We start from the raw sequence: 6,804 nt of genomic DNA on the forward strand, positions 1-6,804 counted from the left end.
TAGTGTCCCTAGTTAAAGTAGAACTGATGCTTTACTAAAGAAGTAGGGCAGAAATGATGTACATTATATTTTGGGCTTCTATACCAGCCCAAAGCACCCACAGCCCTAAAGATCTGTGTCTCCAAAGATGCCCCAGTAGCTCACCATCTTCTTTTCTGCTGATTTACTGCACATGCTCTGTACTGCTGTCACAGAGTGTAGGTATCCATTCACAATATACTGTATATTTATAATATAAGGCTGAAACTGTTTAATAAATAATTATTGGTACATGGAAGTTCAAAACCCAGCACAATTGGCATCAAAATATAATAATCTGCCCTGTAGCATCAGCTTATACCTTATTTTCTCCTTGATTATTTGCGACGATCCCTAAGCTGAGCTTTTCAACAGCTGCACAAAGCACAACCAAGCATGTGTGTGTCAGAGACACTCCTAACAAAATCCAAGTTGGGAAACTCCAGTGGCAACTTTCAATCTGGATCATTACTACTATATAGTACAGGGGTACCCAAAAAGTAGATCTGGATCTACCAGTAGACCTTTAACTGGTGAGTAGATCTCGAGACACTGCCAACAAACCACTTGTCTATATTACCCCCCTATTTCATGCTTTTTATTCAGATATTTATTACATTAAAGTTATATAAGAAATAATTGTTGAATATAGCAATACACATTTTCTCATAAATCAATATTTAAGTACGGTAATATTTTCCATGGAACAGAATGCTAACAATGCTTTTATGAATGTAGTTCATAATGGGACAACATCACTAAAAGTAGACCTCGCATTAGTAAAGTATGGGCACTCCTGATATAGTATATGCTGAACCTTTAATCTGGTTCAGCATATAAAATATGGCATTTTAGCCATATTCCTTTTAGGGTTTAATTCTCAATCAAGGGTAGGCCTATTCTACTTTAGTTCTTTGATAAATATCTAAAGCACACATCTGTGTCCCCTCCTCAGTGAACAAGAGATATTTTTATAGCCCCAAACCTGGTTCTGGTGTCTGTAAAACTCTGCCCTTTGCTAGCTATTTAATTGATTAATTGATTAATTAGGCTCTGGTTTTCCCAATCAGCTACATATAAATTCAGACCCAGTATTGGGGATGGCACTCGTGTCTGGGGCATGGCACGAGTGCTAACCTTTCCTAAGTGCTAAAATTTCTCAAGTGCTTAGAAATGACAGTTAAACAAGACAGTTGGACAAGGCATTGACAAGGCAAAAGGAACCGGACTCCCCTGCAATCATCAGTGAACCATCTGGGATAAGAAGAAAACAGATTTGTTTGTACCTGCTAGTTTGTTACTTCTTATTCCAAACATGCTTTATCCTGCATTTCTCCTCCTTTCACTCTCATGCTTCATAAAACATTTTTCACTACCTCCTCCGGCAAGTCCCACTTCTATACAAATCTCAGCCTCTCTTCTCTCCTCTCCTTCCCTCTCCACACATGAAGTTTATAAAGTACTCTGTTTAGCTATTCCACAAAACTCCTCCTTTTCATACAAACGAAGGACTTATAAATCCCACTCACACTTAGTCTTTCTTTCCTTTCTATTGCTGGCAGCTGGGGACATTTCCCCAAACCCTGGCCCTTACCCCATCCCAGTTATATCACGACCACGAGCTCCTTCTCTCCGGAGCAAATTCCAACAGTACAGAACACTTACTCCTATACCCAAAAACCCAGTTAATCTTTCCTGTGCTCTCTGGAATGCCAGATCTGTCTGCAACAAACTCACCGCTATACACGACCATTTCATTGCAAATTCCTTTAACCTACTCGCACTTACTGAAACCTGGCTTTCTCCTACTGACACTGCCTCACCTGCTGCCCTGTCCTATGGGGGCCTACACCTTACTCATACTCCCAGACCTGGCAACAGACCTGGAGGTGGGGTAGGTTTGCTTCTCTCTCCCCGCTGTACTTTTAAAGTTCTTCCACCTGTTCCCTCTTTATCATTCTCCTCATTTGAGGCTCACTGCATTAGGCTCTTTTCTCCGGTTTCACTGTGCATTGCTGTTATATATCGACCACCAGGACCAACTGCACAATTTCTGGACAACTTTGCTGCCTGGCTTCCTTACTTTCTTTCATCTAACATACCTTCCATCATATTAGGTGACTTTAATATACCCGTTAACAACATTAACAACTCTTCTGTCTCTAAACTTCTTTCACTAACCTCCTCCCTAGGCTTATCTTTGTGCTCAGACTCCCCCTCTCACTCCAATGGTAATGCTCTGGATCTCATATTTACCAGACTCTGTTCAACCACCAATTTTACTAACTCACCATTTCCCCTCTCTGATCACAATATGCTCACATTTCAACTCTCACTAACTCCCTCCTCACCCCCTGCTATTCCCCAAACACGTACCTACCGTGACTTGCAAGCTATAGACGTGTCACATCTCTCTTCTTCCTTTGACTCTCTTCACTCTAATATCTCAGCCATCTCATGTCCTAATGTGGCTACCTCTGTCTACTATAGTACTCTCACCACTGCCCTAAATGAGCTTGCTCCTTTAAAAACTAAACGTTCTAGACCCAAACCACTTCAACCTTGGCATACTGCTCATACAAAAGCGCTCCAAAGACACTCACGTGCACTTGAGCGTCGCTGGCGCAAATCCCGTTCAGAATCAGACTTTTGGAGCTACAAATCTGCCCTGCGCTCCTTTAACACCAGCCTCTTCCAAGCCAAACAAACATACTTTACTTCACTCATTAACTCCCTTTCTAAAAAACCAGCACAACTTTTCTCCACCTTTAACACTCTCCTTTCCCCTTCTCCACCCCCTCCATGCACATCTGTCTCTGCTCAAGATATTGCTGAGCACTTCAAAAACAAAATTGACACTATCAGAAGGGACATTACACTACTCAACCCCCCTAGACTTCCACCACCCTCCCTCCACACTCCCCAGTCCCTCCTGTGCTCCTTCACCCCTGTCACTGATGAGGAAGTCTCAAAGCTTCTGGCCTCTTCTCACCTTACCACCTGCCCGCTTGATCCAATTCCCTCAAAACTTCTCCGCAATACCAATCCGTGTCTAATCAAAGCCTTAACTCACCTATTTAATCTTTCCCTCTCAACTGGACTGTTTCCTTCTCAACTAAAACATGCTCTTGTCACCCCCATCCTGAAAAAACCCTCTCTTGATCCCTCCAATCTTGACAACCTCCGACCTATCTCTCTGCTACCTTTCATCTCTAAACTACTTGAGCGCCTAGTCTACAACCGACTTACCTCATTCCTCTCTGACAATAACCTGCTGGACCCCCTACAATCTGGTTTTAAAGCCACAACACTCCACGGAAACTGCCCTGACTCGACTGACTAATGACCTTTTAACCGCTAAAGCCAACAATCACTTCTCACTACTAATACTGCTTGACCTCTCAGCCGCATTTGACACTGTAGATCACCCTCTCCTCCTCCAGTCCCTCCAGTCACTTGGCCTTCGTGACACAGCCCTGTCTTGGTTCTCTTCTTACATCACCAATCGTTCCTTCAGTGTCTCCTACAATGGAGTAGCATCTTCTCCCCTACCTCTTTCTGTTGGAGTTCCCCAAGGCTCTGTCCTGGGACCATTACTATTCTCCCTCTATACTTCCTCCCTTGGCAAATTAATAAATTCTTATGGTTTCCACTACCACCTCTATGCTGACGATACTCAGATCTATCTCTCATCTCCTGATCTCAACCCAGAACTCCTAACTCGCGTCTCCTCCTGCCTGTCCGCTATCTCTACCTGGATGTCACAACGCTACCTTAAATTAAACCTCTCTAAAACTGAAATGGTTCTCTTTCCTCCAACTAACAACAGTAGCATCCCCGAAGTATCCATCATAGTTAACAATTCCACTATCACCCCCTCTCCCCAGGCCCGGTGCCTTGGGGTTATCCTAGATTCTGCCCTGTCATTCACTCCTCATATCCAGTCACTTATTAAATCTTGTCACTTCCACCTAAGGAACATATCCAAAATACGATCATTTATCACCCAAGACGCTGCCAAAATTCTTATTCACTCTCTCATCATATCGCGTCTAGACTACTGTAACTCTCTTTTAATTGGCCTCCCCCTCCAGAGACTGTCACCTCTCCAGTCCATAATGAACACTGCTGCGAGGCTCATACACCTCAGCAACCGCTCCTCCTCTGCCTCGCCATTCTGTCAATCCCTGCACTGGCTTCCGTTACCTTTCAGAATCAAATTCAAATTAATGACACTGACTTTCAAAGCACTTCATAACTCTGCCCCACCCTACATCTCTAAACTCATCTCTATATACTCACCCACTCGCTTACTACGCTCCTCTACTGACCTGCTACTCAACTCTTCTCTCATTACCTCCTCACATGCTCGCATTCAAGACTTTGCAAGGGCTGCACCCCTCCTCTGGAACGCTCTCCCACGGTCTGTCCGACTTTCTCCCAACCTTTCTACTTTCAAGAAATCTCTGAAAACGCACTTCTTTCGAGAAGCCTACCCTCACTCTGCTTAACTACCAAACGCAATACCACATTTCTCACCCACTTAATTCGATCTTGCCCACTCCCACACCTTGCGTATTACTCCCTTCCCTTTAGACTGCATGCCTATGCATAGGGCCTTCCTCACCTTTTTGTACCTGTATTGATTGTGACGTTTGTTACTCCATATATTCTATGTATGTAATTCATGTGATGTAGTTGTATAATCACATTTACTTTACAGTGCTACGCAATATGTTGGCGCTATATAAATACATGTTAATAATAATAATAATAATAAGTATCCATAGGCAATTACATTTTAGGAAATCCAGCTGCATGGATGGAGCACAGCTGCAAATTGCAAACCCCCTTCACCCTGACTGAAGCAAGGAAAAGCTGCTGTCACAGCATCAGGCAGCAAGCAGCAGAACAACGGGCTAAGAAAAAATAGACAAATTTGTAGACAAGTGTATGGAGGATATGCAGCCCAGTTTTGTGTATTCCCTTGCATGCAGTAACAGGTCTAATTCTGCAGTGCCTATCCGTAGCCACAGTCAGCGTACAACGCAGAAAACATATGTTCTTATCCTGAGATATGGCAGGATCCTGCAAACTAAAGCATGCAATCTAGTAGGAACTGTACTTTCTATTAAAAGACATACAGGTGCTTACAATTTCAAAAGAGCACACCTTCACAGGTGCATCTAAACGCAAACGCAGCGTCTTGCCAATTCAATGTCTCATTTCAGAATTTCGGAATGCTCATGTATATTGCTCAATTTACTCCCCACTGTACCTTTTGGAGGAGGTTTATTGAGCTCAAGCATGATTAAAAAACCCAAACTTGCAACCATGTGAACGAGCTTCTTATAACTCACAGAGCTGGAAATTAAATGGGGATGAAATATAAATAAGAAAGCAAGAAGGAAGGTTAAAATATAACAGAGCTGGAGAAACAAATGCTTTCAGTTCACTTGGATTTCTATCATTTTAAGATGTTGTACCGTGTTAGTCCTTGAAAAAATGCAGAAAATGTAAAGTTTACCATTTATCGGCTCCGGAGATGTGCCAGATCTGCCAGATGCTGCTGTAGTGGCACGACTTGTGTCCACAGTATATTAACCATTCCCTGCCTGGCTAGAAATCCAAGAAAATGTAAAGTTTGATGATACCTTTTTTCGGCTAACTGAATAAGTAAAAATTGCAAGCTTTCGGAGCACCCTTTGTATTTTGCCTGACGAAGGGGTCTGGATGCTCCGAAAGCTTGCAATTTTTACTTATTCAGTTAGCCGATAAAAGGTATCACCAAACCTTACATTTTCTTGGATTTCTAGCCAGGCAGGGAATGGTTAATATACTGCGGACACAAGTTGTGCCACTATAGCAGCATCTGGCAGATCTCCCGGGCACAGCACATAATTAAATAAGGCAAAATGCACAAATGGAACCCGGCAGCACTTACCAAGATTTCCCCCCCTGTCTGTTCTGAGGCTCCTCTCTCTCTCTCTCTGAGCAGGGAAGGTACCTTGTCACCACTTCCTATTACAAACGGCTTGGAATTCCCCATCGCTTCCTGATTGGTTCCCGTGAAAAGTTAATCCCACCCCTCCAGCCTGTCAGGTTGAAGAAGGTTGCTGAGTTAAAGGGAAAGTAAACTTAAATGTTTACCTTTTTAAAGAAAGGAATTGTAAGCAAATTTCCAACACACATTCCTTAATAATATTCAGTGGTTATAAATACAATTGCAAGTGGCTGTTCCCTTCAATACAATTGGTTCTGCCTGCCTCTTGGAACAATTTAGTAGAACAAAAAATCATCATTTCATGTTAATCATTTGCAAAATAGATGTCCGCTATGAGCGCTGACCGACACATCCACTGGAGGTGCAGGTATTATTAACAATGCGGCTTTATTAAGACAAACAATGTGACATTAAATTAGTGGGTGTGCAAAAACGAAAGACATTCCTGGTAACCAGGGCCGGAACTAAGGGTAGGCAGAAGAGGCACCTGCCTAGGGCACAACACTAGGGGGCCCTGTGCAGGTACCTGTCTTCAGCCTACCCTTAGTTCGCAATCAATCCCATTTGCTGCTCTGCCCTGCCACTTTCCCCTCCCCGCTCTCCACACCTGTCCTCCTCTCTGCTGATATCCCCACTCTGACCTTCCCCTCTGCCCTTCCTCGACCACATGGTGTGCATGGGTGTGCAGTACGTGCGTGTGCACGTGTTCCCGTACGTGCACACATGTTCGCGAGATACAGGGGGAGCGAGTTAGCTGACCTGGTTGCCTAGGGCGCCCGGTC

At 43.6% G+C, this 6,804-nt stretch overlaps 1 protein-coding gene across 1 annotated transcript in view; it reads right to left on the reverse strand.

Moving 5' to 3' along the window:
* tnip1.L (TNFAIP3 interacting protein 1 L homeolog) overlaps nucleotides 1-6,061 on the reverse strand; it is a 55,709-nt gene extending 49,648 nt beyond the window's left edge. Inside the window, exon 1 of the mRNA XM_018251287.2 lies at nucleotides 5,963-6,061. The gene's annotated coding sequence lies outside the window, so the exon portion shown is untranslated. The remainder of the gene's footprint in view (nucleotides 1-5,962) is intronic.
* Between the last annotated feature and the right edge of the window lie 743 nt (nucleotides 6,062-6,804).

This window comes from Xenopus laevis, chromosome 3L (genome assembly GCF_017654675.1).
Source record: "Xenopus laevis strain J_2021 chromosome 3L, Xenopus_laevis_v10.1, whole genome shotgun sequence".
In the NCBI taxonomy this organism is placed as follows: Eukaryota; Metazoa; Chordata; class Amphibia; order Anura; family Pipidae; genus Xenopus; species Xenopus laevis.